The sequence below is a fragment of the Saccoglossus kowalevskii genome, chromosome 5 (genome assembly GCF_978046115.1).
Source record: "Saccoglossus kowalevskii chromosome 5, keSacKowa6.1, whole genome shotgun sequence".
In the NCBI taxonomy this organism is placed as follows: Eukaryota; Metazoa; Hemichordata; class Enteropneusta; family Harrimaniidae; genus Saccoglossus; species Saccoglossus kowalevskii.
The window spans coordinates 20,735,031-20,761,162 of NC_140645.1; the positions used below are offsets into that span (position 1 = coordinate 20,735,031).

Below are 26,132 nucleotides of genomic sequence, written 5' to 3' on the forward strand. Positions count from 1 at the left end.
TTTGTGTTGGTTGTCATGGCAGTAGACAAAAACAAATAGAAATATCAAAAGGTAACAATATCCATATCAATTGGCTGACATACCATTGGTACTGGAACAATAATAAAAAAAATAAACACTTTCAAAATTGACAATAGGAGATATGCACTACACACACTAATAACAACAGGAGATATCACTGATTTACAGATTTATTACAAAAAAACAGTTTATTTAACATGAACATAATTTTTGATCATTGTATTTCAAGAAATACTTGTAAAATAAACAATTATTTGGGAATAATTACATGAGCTCCTATGAACAGGAATTATCAACGATTTCACTTGTTATAGAGAGACATGTTTGCGTCAATAATTGTTCATTTCTACTCAGCTCAGCATAGTTCAATTAATGAAACGTTCGAAGAAGTGAATGCCCATTATATTTCTGTACTGCCTACCAAAGCATATAGAGGTCATAAGGTAACTCACAACAGATACAAATGTGATCGGTATTAATTTTAAAACATTTCAGAACATTAACAAGCCACCGATTATGATAACATTCAGATGATCCAATGACCATTACAGTTAAGCTCAATCAGGTAAAGTATTCTTTGTATTATACCAATGAAGTATAAACGTTTTTAATCCATAATTTCAGTTTTGACAATCGTCCGCTGTTATGTACAATAAGTACGTTATATGTCAGGAATTGTCCCTATCACAGATAGTTCGAAAGCGAAAGTCATTTCAGCAGACAGCTATGAGTCCATGAGTCGACTGGAATTTGAATGTATATATATTCGTTAATAATGCATATCTAAGTGAAAGTTGATACACTCTTTTATCATGCGATATTTTATATTTGATTATTCGCTCTCAGTCGACCGTTGCCAGCTAGAAAATGTCGAGTACGCAAACTACTAAATTTGTAAAAATATATTTAAATATATTGAAGTCATCGAATATGGGACCAATTTTACAGTATAGTACAGTATTAAGTCTACATGTTTCATATATGTTAAATTAAAATAACAAACGTGTTAAATAAACGTCATCCGCGTAGTAGTCGTACCTCTCTTTTACTGTCGGGAAAATTTCGAATAAACCGTTCCAAGACGGAAAATTGTGGTAGCGAAGTTGCTAAATGAACGAAAAAATTAAATAAAATGAATAACACAAATCCTATGATTAAGCAGATGTAGTATTTTTTCGTCCTTTCGTTCACATTCTTTGTCTTGATTTGAAGAAATTCCTTCAGTTCAGTTTTATGTTATCTAATTATGTGACATGTGTATTTATCCGCGACGAGCTATGTCTGAAAGACATTTAGTTGACTTCGTGAGACTGTTGCAAACTAATATAACTTTATAAATACTTCCACAAAGAAATGAGTGACAATTAACAACCAGAACAGAACAGCTTGGGAGAACATAATACTCATTGATATTAATGGCTGTGTATATCTTAGATGATTTGTTCAGCACGAGGGTAATGCTTCACAGTCTACACTATTGGATAACAAAACAAAATATAGATGCAATTAGCAAAGAGTGTCTGCCAAGTTCAAGGCAATTGTTGGTTGCTTCAGAGTCGAAATATGACTTTAGGTCAGGCTACAATTTGCAGGTGACGTTACTGGTTACCAATTATCGAATGTATTGTGCAATTTGAAGCCAGCGCATTAAGGGCATTTGTATTTGTTTAAGCCATTAGCCATGTTATGTCATTTGAAACAACTTCACTGATCACACTTTCAGATGACTAATTTATATGTTATGATCGTATATATTGCATTTCACCGAGGTAATCATGTTTTGGGGCTGTAACCAAAGACTTTTTCATTGGAATAATTTTGGTGTAATTTTATTAACATGAGAACATTTGTTTTTTCGTTTAGCCCTGATCACGGATCTGCTTAATAATACAAACAAACATGGCTGCCACCGGGGTTTGACCAGACTCCACACAAAGAAGTTCGGGGATTCCGTTCTAAAATATTTGGATTTCGGCATATCCATGACGTGTCCTTGGCAGATTTATAATAATAACGTTAATACGAGAACACCACAAAGTATGTTGCACGTCGGTCAATTCATCTGCTGTACTGCCTTTGTGCATACTTTGAGGTATCCTCGTAATATCCTTATATTATTTTAGTTGTACATACAGCCAGCAAACATATTTTGATACTAACAAAAACTTAAATTTATTATAATTATATTGTTTGAAAGATTCATACACAAATAATAAATTATTCGTATTCTGCTGTACTGCAATAACACACGCTTATACATTTGAGTAAAATCTACACCAAGATGTGGCCTAACTGACATTTCGTAACGCCCTACTCAGCTATTTCCGAACACACGTTGTTGGTAATCAACGTCACACTGTAGCTTTTCCTCAGAATACATTCATACATTTTTGTCAAGAATATTCTATATACTTTATTCATATATCGTTTATTATAAAATCCATTCTTCAACAAAAACGATTATAAAATATCAAATGACGTTTTGCAGTAAAAATCTGACCCATTTTTACAGAAATTGGCTGATCAAGCAATATTTATCTCGCTCACAAATGAGGTTACATGTGGACACCAAAGATGGGAGATGTGCTCGTGCCCAACGCATTAAATCATATATGTTTTTCTGGATATAAAATAAATATATGTATGTAATTTGAAATGACCCACTCGTGTAATGACCTTATACTCTGTGTGATATTTTCAATAATTTAATCAAATTATAAATGGTGTGCTAAAAAAATAATGCAATTTTTCAAATATTGTAATGATTGATATTATTGTAATTTAATGAATATTAAGTCATATATGGACTTCTAATGAGTAGTGCATATTCAGTCGAATGTCATGAACAATGTTTTGCCAATTCAGTGTATTGTCATCTCACTCGCCTAATGAGATAATTACACATCTAATAATACGTTCAAGTAGAACTGGAAAGCACGTGAGTGATAAATTGATTGGTAATTGTTCATTTCAGTCACGTACCCGTTCAAAACAAACACTTGTGTTAAGAGATATTTTCACCGCGCCAATGCGTGAAGTGTAGGCAACATTTTTGTTTTTGAAGTTCAGCAATAATATCAAATCACTGGAGAGATGAATTAGATGGTTAGTTCCATTTGTGTGGACTACGAAAATTCCTCAGCCAAAATCAGATTGTCACAACAACAAAAAACATGCAAGCCTTCGCAGTAGATGCATATCACATATGTTTACTATTACCTCTACCTGATTGTATGCATTTATCATACTCACATGAATAAGCTTATAATTTTTTTTTAATGAGGATGATCTTATCTGGAAAGTGTGGAAAACCATTCGAAAATAACATCCTAAGCACTACATTCGGTTTATGTATGATAGACAACAATTTTTTTTTTAAATAATGACTTATTTTGTTCGTTGTCATTTTTCAGATCAACTATGTCGATTGTTCTCCTCACCAGAAAATCACTCTATAATTTTTCTGATTGATGAATAATTGATGATTTTTTTTGGCAACCAAATCCTCATTTCTTCCATAATATAGTTGATTGAATTTTGTTTTTCAAAAAATACCTCTCCTGAACATATACATTGAGATTCAAGCAATGATTTTTTTGATTTGTAGTTTGAAAATATATACCGTTTTCATGGTTACCTGATCTACATCACTACACCAATAATTTTCATTGTTTCCATGCCAACCAAATCTACACCTATTTGTCTGTATTAGGGTCAACAACCCTCTCCTTATTGAATAAAATTCATTCACTAAATTGCACATACCAGCAGCAAAACTCAATGCATACGTTCTTGCGTCGGGAACAACTCCTTCCAAAAAAACAATACTTTTTGAATTATCCTGCTAACAGAGAAACATTAAATAAACAAATCTAGAAATACATTCCTTGGTGGAGATAATAAGCTAAACGAAACAATTTTGCAGCGCCCTCAGATGAGAAAAAAAGGTACCTATTTCAAGCAGTAAACACAACTGTCATTCTCATTTCAGATTGTCGACTATACAGCTTAAAGTGGTTACTATTTCAAAGAAGTGATTTGATCGTAGTGTGTTGGATCTGATATATGCGGTAGGAAACACTTACTTACTTAATCATGCAAGACTGTGTTTTTCCCAAATAATATGTGTTGTTTGATAGTTATCGGTACAGACCATATGTGTGAAGTGATAGATTGATATGCATGATGTCTCAATGTCAGCATGATATATAACACTTGACATCAATACAGTTATTATACTTTGTTTTGAAGGCGACCATTTTTCACAGTAAGTAGCTAAGACATATCCGTGCTCCATAATAGATGCCATGAAAATACACAAGATACAGGTTTATGCACGTAATACTTGTTAGCAATTTGAATGAAAACATATCATATAGCTATAGCTGAATAGAAAAACTGACGATGTACAATATGATGCTAAATGCAATTCATTGTAGAAAATATTGAAAATACTAGTGATCGTTTGAATTTGATTGATTGATTGATTGATTGATAAGCACAGTGCGCGTATTCACACTTCGCCAACAGTTACCGTTTCCTTGTATACCATTATCACATGACAAACAAACATGACCATATTATAAAAATAATAAGTGCGATGATGTTACATATTATGGAAATGCAGACCATGATGAAGCGACTGCCTTGTCTTTTGTATTGGTTGCCATGGTAGTAGACAGACAAGGTCGAATAATATCAATATGTCACAATATCCATGTCTGTCATGCTGGCAAACCATTAGTACTCACTAATATTCACAATATAAAAGAGAAACAACTTTCAGATTACATTGGCAATAATAAATATGCACTATATATAACAATAAGTCAGCATTACAGATAAAGATTTACTGATGATGAATATATATTTCCAGATGTTTCTTTGGTAAAACAGAATATTGTTTTTAATTTGAAGATTTCTGCATTGTATTATGAAAATATTCGAACCCGTTAGCGACTCAAGTTTAGTTGTAATGAACATTGAATAGCCAGCTGTTCACATTTTATATCTATCGGCCTACTATATGGCTTCATTAGGACACTTCCGAACCACTTTGCACTGATTTAAAAATAATTTTGAGTAATAGTTACTTTTGAACAAGCTGGAAAGTAGTTTTTCTGACGAGCTGATGGTTAATTGAGTAATTGTCCAGCTGTGCCAGGTACACTTACGCTGTATTTCATTGTCTTAAGAGCACCAATGCGTGCAATATACTTCTTGTTGCTGATGCGGAAAACAATTCCACGGTAAAGGTAAACAAGTCAAGCGAGTTCAGAATTGTTGAAGTTGTAGAAATGGTACACACTAGTGGCGAGCTTGCACAATTCGTACAATAAATGATAAGACCATTCTTTTTAAACTCGGTGCAACAACATTTTTGAATGTATGAGTATGATAACAAAATAACTGAAATCAGAAATGGTGCACTGAAAAAGTAATGTCATCTTTCAAATATTGTAGTGTTTGATATTATTGTAATTCAACACATATCAAGTCGTATATGGTCTTCTAATGAGCAGTGCATATTCAGTAGAATGTCATGAACAATGTTTTGCCAGTTCAGTGTATTGTCATCTCACTTGCCTACTGAGATAATTCGACATCTAATAACACGTTAAAGTAGAACTGGAAATCACATGAGTGACCAGTTGATTGGTGATTGTTCATTTCAGTCACGTACCCGTTCAAAACAATGACTTGTGTTAACAGCTATTTTCACCACGTCAATGCGTGAAGTGTAGGCAATATTTTTGTTGTTGAGGTTCAGTAATAATATCATTTCACTGGAGAGGTGAATAGTTCACTATATACGACATTGACCACGTTCAGTATACAAGAAAAACGTTGTCGACATGTCTGAGAACCTCTTACCCAGGTTGTACATTCAATTTACGTGTCATTTGTTTAGATATACATCTAAATAATGACGATCTTATATCCTGTTTTATGTAGACTGACAAGCTATGTAATGTTCATGTGTATTGTGCGATACTGTAGACTACCCTATATATAGAATACGTCTTAAATCATTTGCCATTCACCAAGTTTGGTGCGTGCCCTTGCATCTACGTTGTTGTAGTGCTATTGCACAGCCTGAATTTACTTTTTGCATGAGACAAAATAGTGCAAATCTTTAGTATAGATGAGAAAAACTCATAGTCTGATAGAAGAGCTAATGTTTGAAACATACATGCAAATAGAAAATTATTGAAAATAATTTTGGAGTGATTTAAATATTTTACATTTTAATATTTATAAGTACTGTTTGAATGAGTTTCTTTTCACATTGTTCCTTGAATAAATGTGAAAGATCCTAGCATATTAGGAAATGCGAATACCAAATATGGAACGATTACGCGCGCATTTCAGTCACGAAAAATCGCATGCTATGAACATTTTTGAATTTCGTTATTTTCATTATGTCTCCTTCGAAGAAAAAAATGTATAATTATATGGTTATTACAAAGATACTGCAAAACCTGCTCTGAGACATTACATGCGCTTTGCGTCATTACTAACCAAGTGCGAATATATATAGAAATATGGTTTGGAATTCATGTATTTTATATTTACTGTTATAATTGAAAACAACAAAGCAATTATTTTACTGAACATATTTATATCTCTAGCAATACGATTTGCATATATTTTATATAATATTTTACAATTACTGACTAAATCAATAAAATCTCGTTTGAATACAATTTTGTGCGAGTCTATTGTAATACAAATTGATGAATGTATCAAATAAGAACTGACTTTACATTAGTAATACTGTAACCAGTGCATGAGTGAATACTGTAACCAGTTAACGAGTCTTTTGAAGTAGAGTTACGCAATTGCGTATATAGCAATCACGCTATATTCTATATTCAGCCATTTCGGTGACTCTGCAACAATAACATACGATTTTATTACGTGAAAGATATATTCCCATCACAAAGGAAACCATGGTGGGAACAGATGGTAGATTGCCAAAATGATTGACAAAGGTTTACCCTTATGCTTGACAGTTTTCATTTTGTTAACTTCAATGAGCACAATATAACGCAAATCGTCACATGAGCTGATGTAGCTACGTGTTGATTTGACTAATTTAATATTTAATATAAAGTTTGGTTAATATTCATCGCCCATGCAAGTAGTCGCAGCATGGATATGTTTTTGTTTAAATTTTGATTTATCGGCTCAGTTATGTTACTTCAATTAGTTCCATTTAGAATAGTTAACTCTCCGGGTATTTGTGTTTAAGAAGACAAAAACCATATGACATTTATTGTTCATGATAAATGCTTAATGTAGTTGATTATTGTACCCACTAATACCTCTACCTGATTGTATACATTTATCATATTCACATGAATAAGCTTCCAATTTATTTTTTTGAAAAAAAGATGATCTTATCTGGGATTGGTGGAAAACCATTTGAAAATCACATCATAAGCTACTACACCCGGTTTATGTATGATAGACAACCATTAGTTAAAAATAATTACTAATTTTGTTCATTATCATTTTTCAGATCTGAATCGACCATGTCGATTGATATCCTCTCCAGAAAATCCCTCTATAGTTTTTCTGATTTATAAATAATTGATGCTTTTTCTGGCAACCAAATCCCCATTTCGGCGCGACTCATTAGTATGCCTCAACTATTTCCGTTTAGTGATATTTATTGTTCATGATAATTGCTTAATGTAGTTGATTAGTCTGCCCAGTGGGGCTTCAATAACGACCTCTTTCTTATTTTCATGAGTTAATATATCATGTTCTTTTTTCTTATCTCAAATGAATTAATATAACATTTTTGATAGTTGTTTTATGAAATTGCGATGTATTTTTTTTATAATTAACAGCTTTAGTTTTTCTGCTCCTTATAAATTGACAAGTTACAGATATTTTACACTGAAATAAACGCAATGGATTCAATGTTGGTGTTAAATTCGTCAAATAGGGTTCGTTTTTTAACAAGTTATGTTTATGAACAGGGGAATTGTATATGCAATCGTAGCCGAGGACATAAAACCAGATGATAATGAATAGAATATATAGTTTTTAAAGAGCAAAGCATTAATTCCATTATAGTGGAATATCATTCTCACTATTTCTTTATTAGCATGTTATGAAGTATTCTCTCTAATATGTAAGATACATCCTAATATATTTAGTAGGATAATTGCATGAATGTGCTCGCAATCTCTTTCGTTGATGCATTCTAATGGAAAAAAATAAGGTGTTAAACATCCGGTGGTTTATTTATATTCAAATTTCACTAATATCTTCTGATTGTGTTAAAATAATTATTGTCTCCGCTATTTTTATAATTAGATGGTTAGTTCCATTTGTGTGGACTACGAACATTCCTCAGTCAAAATCAGATTGTCACAAAAAAAAAACATGCAAGCCTTCGCAGTAAATGCATATCACGTATGTTTACTAATACATCTACCTGATTGTATGCATTTATCATACTCACATGAATAAGCTTCCAATTTATTTTTTTGAAATGAGGATGACCTTATCTGGAAAGGGTGAAAAACCATTCGAAAAAACATCCTAAGCACTACACTAGGTTTATGTACGGTAGACAACCATTATTTTTAAAAATAATGACTTATTTTGTTCGTTATCATTTTTCATTCCTTGGTCGAGATAATAAGCTAAACGAAACAATTTTACAGCGCCCTCAGATGAGAAAAAGGGTACCTATTGTAAGCAGTAAACACAACTGTCATTCTCATTTCAGATTGTCGAATATACAGCTTAAAGTGGTTACTATTTCAAAGAAGTGATTTGATCGTAATGTGTTGGATCTGATGTGTGCGGTAGGAAACACTTACTTACTTAATCATGCAAGACTGTGTTTTTCCCAAATAATATGTGTTGTTTGATAGTTATCGTTACAGACCATATGTGTGAAGTGATAGATTGATATGCATGATGTCTTAATGTCAGCATGATATATAACACTTGTCATCAATGCAGTTATTATACTTTGTTTTGAAGGCGACCATTTTTCACAGTAAGTAGCTAAGACATATCCGGGCGCCATAATAGATGCCATGAAAATACACAAGATACAGGTTTATGCACGTAATACTTGTTAGCAATTTGAATGAAAAACTGACGATGTACAATATGATGCTGAATACAATTTATTGTAGAAAATAGCGAAAATGCTAGTAATCGTTTGAATTTGATTGATTGACTGATATGTCCAGTGCGCGTATTCACACTTAGCCAACAGTTACCGCTTCCTTGTATACTATCATCACATGACACACAAACATGACCATATTATAAAAATAATAAGTGTGATGTTATCACATATTACGGAGATGTAGACCAAGATGAAGCGACTGCCTTGTCTTTTGTATTGGTTGCCATGGTAGTAGACAAACAAAGTCGAATAATATCAATAAGTCACAATATCCATGTCTATCATGATCATGCTGGCAGACCATTAGTACTCGCTAATATTCACAATATAAAAAAAAACTTTCAGATTACATTGGCAATGATAAATATTCACTATATATAACAATAAATCAGAGTTACAGATAAAGATTTACTGATGATGAATGTATATTTCCAGATGTTTCTTTTTGTAAAACAAAATATTGTTTTTAATTTGAAGATTTGTGCATTGTATAATGAAAGGTGTTAGCTTACATCATTATCTTTTCTACACACCAAGGACACAAGACCAGAGATACATTCAGACTCGTCTATACAATATACTGAAACACAGACAAAGATTGCGATGTCGCGAGAATGTACGAAGACAGAAATACTTACTTCATGTGTCAATTGTGAAATCATTACTGATTGGCATGATTAAAATTTTATAGACATGATCTTGAGGATAATCCTGTGTATATAAATACAAGTGGTACATTGTGAGTAAAATACGAACCCGTTAACGACTCAAGTGTAACTGTAATGAACATTGATTAGCCAGCTGTGCACATTTTCTATCTTCCGGCCTACTAGATGGCTTCATTAGGACACTTCCGAACTACTTTGCACCGATCTAAAAATAACATAGAATTTTGAGCAGTAGTTTCTTTTGAACAAGTTGAAAAGTAGATTTTCTGACGAGCTGATGGTTAATTGGGTAATTAGTCCAGCTGCGCCAGGTACATTCATTCATTGTCTTAAGAGCATTAATGCTTGCAATGTATGTCCTGTTGCTGTTGTGGAATGTCAAGCAGTAACATAATTTAACGGTAATAGTTAATAATTAAACTTCTGCAAAAGAGTCGCCTTCATTTTCTTCTGAAAAAAACTTTACGACATTCCGTAGTTTGTGTTCATATATTGCTGATTTCCCTGTATTCTTGTACATTATTCTCAGTCATTTTTATCTTCGATGAACAGTATTTTGGAGTACTTCTTGATGTTCCATTGTATATGATTTCTTTAATACATGTGATGATATTTGTCTTAACAAACATAACATTTATATAACGAACTGAACATTAAATTGGTATAAAATAATGCATCTTATATTGGGACACAGGCCGGATTTCATCGTCATTTAGTGTACAAATGGATTAAATTCATTTATGGACAACACCAAATTTTCAATGTAGGATAAACAACTTAATTCCTTTAGTCCCCCCTCAAATTATTTCTCAAATTCATTAATTATGTTAATAAGGTTGACCAAAGGAATTTAAGTTACCTTACTTGATTTTTTTATAATGTCGGTGTTATTTACACTGCACGGTGTGTATGATGTACACGTTCAAACAGAATGCAACTATGAACAGATAAATGATATTCAAACGTTATATACTACTCTATACCCTATCAGATATCGGTTATTAGATAATAATACCCAGTAATAACAAAATAACGATATATACGTACAGTGGTTGACAGGGTAAAAAGAAATAGAGAGTGTAGTTATTTCAACTCATGCAAATAGGAAAATTTGTGAAAGAAGATGCTATTTTTACCAAACAATACACTGAGTTTATTATTTAATGGATCAATACAAATGTGGAAGAAAAAATCAATGCTTATAAGGCACGTGGTTCAAATCAACCAATGAGAATGCAGCGCTTCAACAATTACCAGCGCTCGGGGTTATACGTTATACTATCTGGCTGCGTGGTTAAGAGTGGTTATCGACACTGAGCTTTAAATAAACAAATGACTTGCGGGTCACATGCCAACATGTAGGTAATTTTATCAGCTTATTTCTCTCTTTGAAGTACATTGCGAACATACATACACACTAACTGTGACCAAAACTTCAACCATTCTCTCTAAAATCTAACTAGGACTTCCTGGTCAATTGAAAAAAAAAATAATGTGTGCATAGTTCGACTGTTAACTATTTGTCTCATGATATGGTATAAACATATACCTACAGACATACCTATACCGAAACAAGCACGTCATTCGCATCCATGTTGAAAATGAAAAGTTACATAACTAAGTTCTATTTAATTTTAAATTTATTAATAAATTGTAATCCTAGATACGTAATTAAGTCAATTCAACACGATTAATATAAATCAGTCTATTTAAATTGTTTTTTTAAACTTAATTTAAAAATATTTTGAGATAATGAAATTGGAATTAAGTTAAAGGGAAGGAGTAGGCAGATGTAATATGTACAACCTTAACACAAACTTAAAGCTAGGACACTTATTTATTGGTAACATGGTTGTATTTTGATGGTAGGTAGAGAAAGACACAGAAGCTAAAATCAACCATATGCCAAACCAGTGAAAGACTGGTATATTCAATTTATAAATACAGGTAGAATTATGCTAACAAGATGACTGAGATCAGAACGGTACTGAGATCTGACGAGTAGTGTTATAGTATTTGATAAAAACATTATATATATACATATGATGTTTGTCGTTTCAATGATGATAATAAACTGCTTAACAAATTTATGTGCACAATTACCGTGACTGATTGGCGACCATTGTGGAATTAAAAGCATCACCACAGGAACAGAAAATGAATGGATACATCGTACAATATGCCTTTACGAGAGGATATATTAATGTAAATTATAGCTCGCAGCTTGTACATGTACATGAAACTCGAATCAATATAGTATAGGCGCTACATGTGGTGCATAGTATGTGCTCGCTCGTATACATTTATTATAATGTAAAGCATGAGGAATCATGTACATGCTTCACCAAGTACTGTAATACAGTAATGTAGTTGCCAGTTATGAAGATTGGCTCAACTCTATGGCAAAGCTTCTACCAGATATGCTTTCTCATTAAATTCTGTAAATTGAATCCCGATCAGATTAGGTGAGTCATATATAACTGTTCTAGTTTCGCACAGTTCTACAGTTTTGGAGTGGAACCTACAGTAACAGAGTATGTCGAAATGTCAAGGGTGGTTCGAATTACTCTAATGTATTGTAATGTAATGTAATGTAATGTAATGATGGGTACTATTATAGCAAAACGTTTAAAATGTGTTATGTTTTTTAGTTTGTTACTATCTTCAATTAACCGTGGAACGCCAGCTAAAGAATAACAAACTACACAGTGGTGTACTGATTAGTTGCCAGAATAAAACACATTACAGTATAGTTGGAGATACCACGTGTTTCCTGTATAATAAATTAAAATGCCAAATGTGTTATAGTGTATATGAAGCATAATGGGGAATGCACTTAAATACTGCAACATACATTTGTAAGGTACTCGTGCTTCTATTAGTATTGGGAAATTTACTAATTTCAAAAACCACGTTCACTGACCGAGAGTTATATTATGCCCTAGATTCATAGGTAGGTTTACGTCTGGCTAAATATGTGTTATATTGGGTCTTTCTAAGTAATGCGCATTTCGATATACATACCTTCAGTACTATGGGTATCAACGAGAGGTAATTAATTTATTCTTCAATTTGATCCGTAGCATGTTATTTCTCGTTCTACGTTTTATTAAATACAAGGTACTATAGCCCTTAGATACCAAGTATATATATATAGCTGCTTTTCCCACTATGTATAAATAATATAATACACCGCACCAGCTGTCAGCAAAAGCTTTTACTGGCATGCTCGAATGTGTCGAGTGTGTTGAGATCATCCATACTTTTGGGGCAGACATCTATACATTGTCACCGCCTGGCAACTATATCAGATCAAAACAAAAGCCGGAAATTCTTCATTTGATGAATCTCCCCTGACCAGCGTAACATTAAAACTCGTATATAAATATGGTAGTTCAGCATATGCTGCACGCCCGAGCAACATAAACGTTATATGACATAGCTCACAGCAAACAAAAAAACTATATTCTCACCATGGTGGGAAGTGTGTGTGATAAAGATGAAATTCCAGGTTTCAACATGCTTCATCATTTGATGAAGTAATGAAATAATTTGCTTCTTATAGTGTTCACCCTAGCTGTAAATTATGTATAATGTATACTCATACATTTCCATAGCAGGTTGTTTGGAGTATTTTTACCAGATTTAACACTGTACAACCAAGGTATCCTTTATAATGAAATTCAACACACATAATATTAAAAACAAATAAATGTATTGAAACATTTGACAATACAAATATAAATAAAATCAGAAAAAAAACTAAAACTGAGTTCAGGGTTGAAATTGATGTCTACTTATAGATAAAAATATGGAATTTATTTATTTTGCACGAAATAATACTGAGTCAGTGCAGAAAATTTGGATTTAAAAATTGAAGACACCAGCCGAGAAAATGATGTTAGTCCTTTTAGTTAACGGTAGTTATTTTGTCTGAATTTCAATGTCACTTCTATCATTGTTTTTTTATGGTATAGAAATAATCTTGTAGGCTGGAGACATAGTATGAACATATTGTATATCTTGAAGGAGGGGGTATTTTCTACTATCATGGTATTTTGAAAAATCTTGGTTTCAAAAAGTTAGAAAAATACTATTTAACAATAAGTTCTATGAAATACTGTTTTATGTTACAATTCACCAAATTTCTCAAATTGTATGATTAGGTCTCTATCTCAACGGTGATTTTTAATTACATAAGTTGTGATTTCCTCATCAGTTTCAGCTGATTCAAAGAGGACTGCGGCCCAATTTGATGCAATTTCTTTGCGGCAAATGTGACTTGCTCGCTGCGCGTCGGTCGATTCGTGCATATTTTGAGGTATTCTCGTAATGACCGTAATTAATATACTATAATACGTTGGCGTTATACAGACATTGGCATTCGTTTGCACTCCCTATGAATGGATGAATTTTATAACTTCCCTACGGGTGGAATTTTGTGAAAGCATTTTATAGTATGGTGTATAATCCAAACGAATAAACACGTGTACTTATCAACAAAAGAAGGAATGCATGATACGATTTGACATGATTTCATCCCATGTCATATAAATTGAAATCAGCTCATTCCATGCATGGCGAGGATGTGGTGAATGTTATGTTCCATTCAGCAGCGACATGAACACAGTAGGTAAACAGCACTAAAATTCAAACTCTTTTATGTTAAGACGGATTAATTGGAGCCTTGTCCTAATGTGCATAAGCGTGTGAAAAGTGTAGATTAACCCATTTATGTATGGTAGATAAATATGATATTATATCGACTGGTGAATACACTCGTGCTCGCCATTTATATGTTGTGTTTTAGTTGCATAAACTGTGCTCAAGTCTTTTACCTAGTAAAATCATATTTATCAAAATTATTGATCATACATGAACACACTAATTGGTTTGTAATTTCATTCAGCTTCTTTCAGTCATAATTCAATATTATATGTAATAATATTATATGTATACATGATACTCTTCTCTTTTTAATAATGGCCATTGCTTGTGAAATGATACATATGTGACCCCCAAAAAGAAACATTTCTACAAAGGAATGTAAATGAAGGAATCAAAATATGAGCTGTAATAATAATTATATGTTAGTGAAACATCTTTTGCTGTTATCGCTGTATTATCCTGTATCGCTGTATTTTAACGAATGGTGTAGTTTGGAAAACAATTCTAATTACTAATGTGTCACACATATGTTCACGAACAGAAAGAGAATAAATATTCTCAGATTAAATATAGCAGTAATATACAACCTTTTAAATCAGTCATATGGTCAATTGGGTCTTAGTGGATTTACAATTCGTCTCTGTTACATTGAATGCATGGTGCATTTCTGTGTATGCAAGTGTGTTTAATTGATATGCAATGAAAACAGGATCGACTACAGCATACTACTGAAAAAAACGTATGTATTTATTTTGTGATTCTGCTTATCGCGTGATCATGACCGTGCTTAACGAATGTGTATTTTGAACGTTTTGAAACATGTTTCAAAACATTGTGACAATAGCCGCATGTATTAAATGGCAAATTGTTTGTCACATTTGGGAATTTATTTAGTTTTTAACAATTATAGGTGTCACGAAGTATCTGGATTATAATTATAAAAAAACGCATTTTGTACACAAGCGATGTAATTATTTATTATATCAAATTACGTGTTGTACACAAGAGATTTATTTAATTATTACCATACCATAAACCGATAATAACCCACACACAAAGGTATTTAAAACAACACGTACAAATGTCTGAAAGTGGCCCAGATGCCCCAGATGTCGTCCCTAATGGCATACTAGTCTTCACTGGATAAGTATTTGGGTGATGAATGTACGTGTGTTGTAAACCAATTAACGTTTAACGCAATAAACTGTATAATTTTGAGGCTAGTATTTAAAGTTTGACGCAATGTTGACGGACGTGGAGGGTCTACGCGTTGGTGACATTGAAATCCGGTGAGTAAAACCATGTACTAGCATATCCGAACCTTGAATTCAACATGTTTGCGATGTTCTTGTAGTTGTTTATGTGCCATCACTAAGTTTCTGTAATCGATATCGATTATTTCACTATATTTTATATGTTTTAACTTGGTCATTAGCAACAACAAATGTGTTGACAAGAATTATTCGAATTTCTTTGTATAATTGATGAATTTAATTACGTTCATTATTCGTTAAAATACAAAGTGCAGGGTAATACAGCGATAACAACAAGTGACGTTTCACATTATATATAATAATGGTTACGGCTCATATTTTAATTCACTAATAACATTTTCTTTGTCTATTTTTGTGGTTGATATATGTATCATTCCACACGCAAAGGCCATATATATATATATATATATATATATATATATATATATATATATATATATATATATATATATATATATATATATATATATATATATATATATAGTGTATCGTGCATTTAGCTAACATTCACACAGCTTTATGAAAATCTGTCTTTCGTATCACCCTCAAGACATAAAAAGGAGATAATGTTTGTCGACTACTTAGCTGATAGTGGGTTGTAAAATATAGTTTAAAATAGGGTCTTTCTAATGTTTAATATTCTGTCTAAGATAGTAAAAGTATCAGCATGATAATTGTGTATACCAATCATTAACAGAATTGTAGCTGGATCTCATAATACAAATTCAGGTCTGGGTTGACCTGAGTGTTGTTATAAATCTGGTGACATTTGTATTTAGCCTTTTCTGACTTGCAGTCAATTAGGCTATTGATGTCAATGATCATGACAGTTTTAACTTTCCACTGTTATTGTATAACCTTTCAAAAACATTCAAAGTAAGCCACCAACTTGGCTAGTTTACGATAGAAATAAGTGAATTCTAAACATCTAATTTGTATAAAATAGTAAAAATTATCCCTTCACCAAATACCATCAATGCTATATATCAAATAGTAATGGTCTAGTGCGCATGTCTAATTAGTTATATTTAGAATTATAATTAGAATTAAAATATTATTTACTAATTTCATATTATTACCATATTCATAAATTGGAAAATTGTTCCTAAAATCCGCTAATCTGATTTCCATTGGACTTGCTACATATGCATCTGGATTAATATTGAGGTATGTTTACTGATATCTGTGCTATCTAAAATATTGACTAATATGTAGCTGTTCAACAGATGTCTCCATGACACATAGAATGGCAATCGTGTGTTTGATGTTGTTATATAATAATTGATTAATTGACATGTACAGTAGACACTGAGTTCATTCATATTATATACAAATGTGCGACTATCAAAACTACCATTCATTGTCTGGTAATGCATACGTAGTCAATCTGACTAAAACGCTGCATATAAATTTTTGAAGATACTGTTTATAATTGTAATACTGTGCCATACTCTTCTTCAACGACAATCGTGGCATGGAACAGGGTTACCACATAAAACAACATTTTCAGACAATAGTATGGATAACAGTAACTCAAATCAACTTCATGTATGAATGGTACTAGAAACAAATAGGGTACATATGGTAAATTAAAGAACTACAAAACCATATTAAACATATACAACACGAATTTCATGGCAAGTATAACCCAGTTCATGTGATGATAATATCCAATTGACTAAAATATAACAGCATTTATCGTGCAACAAAATAACTTGAACAAAACTAATACACAATAGTCATATAATCTTGAAAATGTAAGAGTTTCTTCAATACATATCAATTGTTAGGAATTGACTATGGTTTTTTATAGGAAATATGAATTGCATTTTATGTACGAATAGCGAAAACTAACAACTGACGATATTATTTTATTGCAAGTTGGTACGATCAACCCCAATATACGAACTCACCGGCATAGCAACCACAAATAAAAATAAAATTGTTATATTGAACATATGTTGTTTTTCAGCTGCAATACAGTGGCTCAGACTGCTCTCTCACTATACTTCGGAGCAATCTACTGATAACAGGCTGTTTTAAATAGATAAATCTTGAATTGTTAATTAATTGTAAATATTTCATATTTAATCTAGCTTTCAATGCCTTCAGTACACGGGTTTTATTTCTTTATAACACAGAGCATAGGATGAGTTTTCTTTCATATTGTAAAAATTATCGTTGACACATTATTAAACCCAGCTTTTGTGATATATAATGATTATTATATATACAGAATGACATCTATCGATGTTGTACTGTGTTTTTATATTTCATAAATTGTGAATATATTCCACTGATTAACTATGTATGGTAAATATACCGCCATAATCCTCACTATGTATATGTCATGCAATGGCCGCCTGGGAATATTTTCGCTGCGTCAATAAAGGAAATTAAATGCTCTATTAGGAACTAATTCATTTCAATTTAGACGAATTACGCGATTAATATGATTTATCAAGTCCTTGAATGATTAAAAAATTCACTCATTCATATATATACTGTTCGATGTTTGATTGTAGAATCTTATATTGCCGGCAAAACATCACTGAATATTTCGTGTTGAATTCGTCACACTGTATAAAGGCAATTAAAGTTCAATCCTCTATTTCAGGAAATTTTCCCCAATCACACAATGATTGAAACTGAAGAAAAATCAAATATATGCAGAACTCACGTGTGAACACGTACACGAGTGTCCGCGCGTTAAGCGTGAAACAATGACCGTCATTTAACTATCGTCGACATAAATTATCTAAAATGCATAACCTAAAATAAACCACAGATGTAGCCATCAAAAACATACATGCGTCCACCTTTTATTATCTGGCTATTATCTTAGTAATTATTGAATAGTGTGCCTTGCTCTCAGTGCACATAAATGATCCGATTGTTTTTTGTAGCAAAGAATAGCGGTTTCTCATAGAACAAGTGACTTACTCTTATTCTTATATTCAATATATATATATGTATATAACGGTTCCTTCTTTGAATTATGCGTGCTCTGGTAATATGAAATAATGGTATGAGTGGGTGATGTGCATTTTCAATCTGATAAATAATCACTGCGTAAATATAGATAATATATGAATTATTAGGGTAATGTCACCAAAATATTTGCATTTTATTAGTTTTAAATCGCTGATTATTAGCGTATCTCCATATAAGATATCAGGAGTAGTTTTGTGGCGTGGTTGCCATTTTGAGAAATGACGCTCGCTGCGCATGCCTGCGTCTTACATGAAATTATCATTCTTCCCTTTGTCAACATTTCCCATTCCTAGACTGCAACCCCTACAATATTAGAAAAAAACAGACACAATAATTAGTAACATAATTATAATTATATTAATTTAATTAATTTGTAAATTTGTTCTATGCCACCTTGTAACCTATTTATATATTCAACCGTTTAAATGCTAGTTACATAATGTGAAACCATCATAATCTTGAAAATACAATCCATTCATAAACCATGTTTACTCATTGTTAAACATATTTAAAACTAGGTCACGCTATAAATGCTTGTTGAACTGACGAAACCAAGAAAAATGTGATATACAAGTACCTGACCTGGCATAATTCCCACGATTAGCTTTCATCAGTAGGAAAAAATCTGAAGTGAGCAAACAACTGTGGTCTTATGTGGCTAAACCGAATGACAATATTACCAACTACGTGAATTCATTTTGTTGAAAATATTCGTTTTTTTTTTTGGCATATGACTAGTTCACTCATTTCGCATGTAAACTACATGAATGGTTTACGTACGATCATGGTTGTAAAATATAAGGAAAATGCGAACATTGAGTAGAACTGTTTTTTATTCACTAATGCAAATCATATGTCAAGTTTTAAGAGTGTTATATATAATGCATTCACGGGAATACAAAACGTGAGTCTGTACATGTCAAGCATAATTCACATATAAATACATTCCCTTGCTTATATACATGGTAAAGTAGATGGAACCTGGGATTTCCGTTGTATTAATTTGCCTCAGTCTCTAGTGTAAATATCGGTCCTAGTGTTAAAAATGGTCGAAAAAATACGATCCATTGACAGATGAGAATGATTACAATGACTTAATCAACACCATGCCTTCTAGGTCGATAAATATAGCGATTGTAATGACGATTTAGGAATTCAAATATGTGAAATGAAATGCCCTACAGTGAAAAATGTTAAAAACAAACTATATAATTTAGACATTGATTTAGCGAATTATCCCCTGACTGGAATTATTAAATAGCAAATTGAAAACAGTCGTCCAAATACATTTGAAATTGGTCATATAATTCCAAAACTTAACGGGGTTTCATGTGAAGGTTATTTTTTCTTGAACGAGAGTTATACTACGCTCACCTGTTAACCCACAAATAAAACGCCCGGTAATTATGGTGCCGGTACGGAGTTGTATAATGAATTTTAGCCAGCAGTTGGGAAGTTATAATATAATAATAACAATAATAAGTAATGTCGATGTAGACTGTTGAATAAGAGGTGTAATGTACGTACATTATTATAATGTACTGGATTGATTCCCTGGTGGGGAAGGTTGTGTAGTCGCATACTGTGGTAATAGTGCTGCCACACCAATATCAGTTACACCTGTTGTTTTCTCGAGAACCGTTTGTCGTTTTTTGTTCTTGTCATGGTTTCTATGTCATGATTTTTGATTGTGCGACACCACCCTTTCCTCTACTTTACGCTTCGGTGTTGGTGCCGTGGTCTATGATGAAGTGAGTAAACAATATCATTACTGTTGACATAACGTTGGAATAGACTCCAAGTACAAGAATGCACAGAGACTGATTAAAATGATTCCATTTTGTAAAATATAACGTAAAAAAACAAAACAGAAACCCCGCCCATATTTAGCAAAATGACGACTAAACTGACTGCGAATTAAAATATAACTTCACCTTCATGAAACCTGGACGGAATACAGATTAACAATTAAAAGCACCCTTTCCCACACTAACAAGATGGCTCGATCATGTTATGTATAAAATCAGAAACTCTAACTGAATTAGGATCAACACTCCCCAAAAATAAATGCAAAAGTTTCGTACTCGTGTAATTGAATTCTACTTTGGAGAGGAGTGACGTCACCCCACACACATCAGCGTCGTTGATGGCTCACTACCGTTTAAGTTCCCGGAACAAAGCATATCTCTCTAGCAATAATTTATTTATTAATAAGAAATGTGTCGATTTATAAAATGTAATATAATACCGTTGACGACACAATCATTCTAGTTTCCATTATGATTTTCAGAGGTACTTAATTTGTCTGCAAGATATTGTTCTTATGTCAGGTAATATTAGATTTCTATTGTAAAAGAACGGGTTAATAGAGACATCGTATTACGAAATCAGTAATTTACTATGCTGAATGAACGCCAATCTTTTATGTTCTGAAACAGCACGATTTCCTGTTCGTAAAATAAGAATGACTCTGTACTGTAATAGGTGGCAATTAATCATCAACAAATATATACACGGTGTAATCCATGTGTGACTGCCAGCTTTAAAGACATAACTGTCTGTCTTGCAAGTCTCCTTACTATGCGTCATTTCTCGTCATTGGATAGGAAATAAGTGTATTCGACTCAAACGCAGGTAATGTAAATACAATGATAACATCTGACGCGACTTCAGGTTTGTAGAAGCTGCGTCGACGTAGCAATGGACAACCTAAAGTAAAGGATATGTCATATATAAGTTAGCAAATTATAATCAGTATGCATTCGTCAACATTAAGTGTACGACCATGTAAAACTGTGTGTAACGACTTGCTGATCAATATGTGTCCAACTAATATCCTTGTGGATGATATTGCATTAAAACGAGCCTATGGTGTGATAGGTAGCTGTTTTTGTATTAGGTGATTCCTGGTTTTCGGCGTATACTTCACAACAGTCGATGATTTCAATACCACGTGTTAACAATTAATAATGTTCAGCGTTGTTGTTCGTGCATCTCAGCACGTTTGTATAAACCTCATGCAGTTAAACTGAGTAACATGTTTATCGTTATCGCTTGGTGGTCCACATAAAATATGCGTTTGTATGTCTTTCCGTAAATTGCCAAATTGAACCCTGCTAAATATATTGTAAACCTTTTCAAACTCTTCTGGCTTTCAGTTTAAATGACAATTGCGAAAGCCACATTCTTTCATCGTCATTTTCAAATCTTTTAATGCCTGGGAGTTGAATTTGTTAAATTTTGTTGACAGTGTTCGATGTAAGAAATTGTGAAGTACATAAACCTTTTTTCTTTAAATAGACATGCTTGGTAAAAATATATATTAAGGTCTCAGTTTTACTGATTACATTTTTATTGGTGAGCTATTTTCTTTTTTTTCTTCGTTTGTGCCATTTTTTTTAAATATCGTATAGTCGCCAGATGCAGATAATTTCATGTCAAAAACTCAAATTTGATTTCGACGATTTTGAAAAACTCAAAAGTTGATTTCGACGTTAATGAGTTGCAATCATGTTTTGTCGTTAGAAGTTAAACAAAAAATGTTTAATTGAATAAATATGTCAGCGATGGTTGTAGCATGTTGTTTAGTTATAGTCAGTATCATTATTTTCGACACGCTGTGTTGCTCGTTAAAAGGTCCTGAAGATTTACCCATGTATATTTTTTATGAGCTAGAAAAAAATCATTAACAATATAGTTTTTTCATTGAAACAGATCAGTTATTTAGTATTTAGGAAGGGGAAGATGAATACGGAATTTTCTACGAGTTTACTTACATATACGTCAATAGTCGTCGGTTGTTGTGTCTAGGTACATGCCCTGGGCATGCGCAATATAGTCACTTGCCCTATTTCTTATTGGATGACATACACTGCTACTCTCTAGATATTTTATTTGTTCACTTATCAGTAGCCAAGATTTGTGACGAGCTCATGGCTCATAAAAAAATGGCTGACTATTTGCGAGATTGTCTAAGCAACATAGCTTTATAAATATTTAATAAATATTACTATGAGTATAATTAGTTTTAGAAGATTATATTACTCATTGCACACCATTGGCGATGATGTTAAGATATATTTATCATACCAGTTGTTACGTCGCCGTAATTACATGCCATCGCTTCACAACTTGACGAAATTAAAAGGAAATGGACATAACGACCCTATTATCGCATTTGGTTTCACTGATTTAATTTTGCTATGGAGAAACTGAAACTTTGGGGAAAATAAAAAAAAAAACGCAATATTATACACTTTCAACAGTGACTGCCGTTATTTCTTCTAATTATGATAGTTTAGTAACACATGTCACGATTTAAGTTTTGTATATGTCTGAAATAATGCTGCACGCACGTCATTTGACATGTACAATCGATGTCTTGTTGAGATCAAGCGATCTGCGAGAATTTATTACAATCCTCATATTCTTTTCTATAATATCCCGTCATCGACTGTACAAAATATCATGCTTATGCAATTCATGAAATCTGTGAACGCAATGACGACAATGAATGTAACACTAACTCGGTGGAAGTCACGTATTATGACACTCCCGTTCCCAGCAAGATCTTAGCTGTCATTTGCATCCAAGATGAATGAAATGGTAGAAAAATGTGGCTCACTAGATTGAGGTACACCGGCATAAAGTCTGTCAGTAGCCACATATTAGATAAACATTTCAAAACCATATAATGTACAGCGTGTGCAGTGATACTAAATATAATAGTTCCGGACACACAGTTAAATCATCGAGGTATTATACACAGTGTGGGATCAAGGGAACCGCAGGAGAATGGGAACGATTCATGTGTGATAAATACGTGGTGTAGGTTAGTGAGCAAAGTCTTTGATGACATATGCTTTGTTCACAGTTTTATAGTGTTGTCCTTGACATGTTATATTGTGATGCATCTATGGACTATAATATACAGTAGGATGGTCGGGTCGATTTCGATAATGACAAAACAATGCTTAATGAAATGTTCCCGCCTTGCAGACCTATAACAGCACGTGACACAGTGTATATGTTGTATGATAACATTGAAATACAGAAGTGTCCAGCTATTGTCCTCGACCCTGCTGACACATGAGTTATCCATAAACGTATGCCAACATGATGTCCTCACTAATGCGTTGATGGAGACGTGCTGTAAGTTTCAAAGTGACAGGCGTACTCGAAAGGTGGGGTAAGTGTTATCGTACTCCAAATTCACCGGACGCATGCCAGTTGTTGCATGGAGTCACGGTTCATCTTATTTGTCATGTATCAACACAAGTAGTATGAATAACTGCTCACTTCTATTTCTATTCCACCATCATTAATTGTACAACTATCGGATGAGGGAAGTATCAGCATCATTTGGTATGCTGCATGCATTCAACTGGACAGGTCTTGTGGTTGTTCTCGTTCTCAGTGTGGAATACGCTCGGTTATAGACACTTTTTTGATGGAGGATGTCAATGGCCGATTGGGAGACACGCTGGGCGTGCAGCTAGACGATTTCACTTACTCATATGCAGCATTAGGTTTTCTGCCGGCTATTTACTTTTGTAATTATAATGACACGAACTATGTTCTGGGATCGCATTGTTAATAATTGTTTGTCGCTGATGCTAGTGTACCAATATTATACATGCTATGTTTGCTAAGCGTGTGGCGATTGACTTTGTTCAAAGAATAATATATCTAATCAATTTCTAATTATTGTCGAAAAAGTTTGTTTATCGACAGATGCTGGTCTCACATAAAATAAACGGTTCATCCAGCGACATAAAATATAGTTTTTGGCGAATTAGGACTTTCTATCAAATATCAGGGCATGTTTGTCTCGTAGCCCGGACTACGGGTAAAGTCACGGCAGGTATGCATACCAAATACCTTCGAAACTAGTAACATTACTCGACCTGTTTGCCATGCCTATCATGCAATTGTTTAACAGTTTGTCTAATAACATGATCAAAAACATCTGGGAAATGCTATTATAAAACAGTCAGTGATAATCGATTAATGCTAATTAAATTCTCTGAAGAGCTGTTACGTTTCTTTTCGCACCATCTGCCACGACCTTGGGCGATTTGTTTTAACGATCCATACAACTCATTGTCGATTGTTTTCCAACGACTAATATGTTATGACCCGACACGTATACTAGATTATTACGTTGATCACTGCCACTTTGAATGCGAAATTACATACATGAGGAAACGCACACAAAAAAGATGTAGGAATAGTTGCACAAATTTTAGATTTTCATGAAACAATAACACTCACCAAAATACTTCTTGAGACCAATATCACCTTGATTCCTTTAAACCCAAACCGAAAGTATAAATAAAATTTCACTCAATTCAACTTTCATTACACAAGCCTAGGAATGGCAGTATAAAGTGCCAAAATATACACGTAACTAAACAAAAATAACCATAACAACTACAACTACGGCTTACATCGTAATCAAAACAGTGTGTAACACTTATATGCAATTGGAGTTCCCAGTCAAGAAGTAATTTTAGATCTTTTGAAAACATAATCAAGAAACCTGTCGTCTACGTCAGACACTATTGTCAGTTATATTGTACTTCTTAAACACAAATACCTTCACGGGAAACTACAAATGCATGGAAATCGAACAGAATAATGAGATTGCGTACGAGTAATTTACGAAAGAAATCAGGGTCGTCAGTAGGAATTGCTTTGACCTTTACTTGATTACTTTTACTATGATCACAATGATTATTTGCGCTTACTAAATATCCGTTTCAATGGATGTTTACATTCAGTATTGACATGATCGCGTGCATATATCGCGAATTAGAGGTCATAGTTCGTTAACCATTGCATAAGAAAAACAACAAATCTCATACAAATCAAATGTTGGCCTAGGTTTGCATAACAGTTTAGATGGATGAATGACGTCACTGTAGCACGTTCAAAATACGATATGATACTAAATCACTTGTAGAAATAAGCTCGAAAGGTTTGAAATATTTTCCAAAATGTGTTAATCATACCGACGTACCTCAGAAAGAGTCACCTAGCTTTGGAATAAGTTCAATTACTCATTTTGCATAAATCATTATTTCCTTGTTGTTCTGTCATGTTTATATTATTTGATCATTAAAAGTTAATTAAGGTATTTTAATATAAAATGTTTACTTTATTTTAATACGTGTCATTATCTCATTTGTATTAGATCATATGTAGTTTATATTAACATTATTATGTCATATTTATGAAATCATTATTATTACGTCATAGTTACATTATATTTCACTATTATTTGGTAATTATTTATTAATGTTGACGTCATTATTTCAACGTTTTTTTCTCATGTTTTTTTTT

The 26,132-nt window shown here is 32.8% G+C and overlaps 1 long non-coding RNA gene across 1 annotated transcript; it reads left to right on the forward strand.

Moving 5' to 3' along the window:
• Window positions 1-518: 518 nt before the first annotated feature.
• On the forward strand, window positions 519-9,804 carry LOC144358776 (uncharacterized). The gene is made up of 4 exons (XR_013421895.2): window positions 519-586; window positions 4,013-4,091; window positions 8,771-8,849; window positions 9,722-9,804. It is a non-coding gene; the product is annotated as an uncharacterized LOC144358776 (long non-coding RNA).
• The last annotated feature ends 16,328 nt before the right edge of the window (window positions 9,805-26,132 follow it).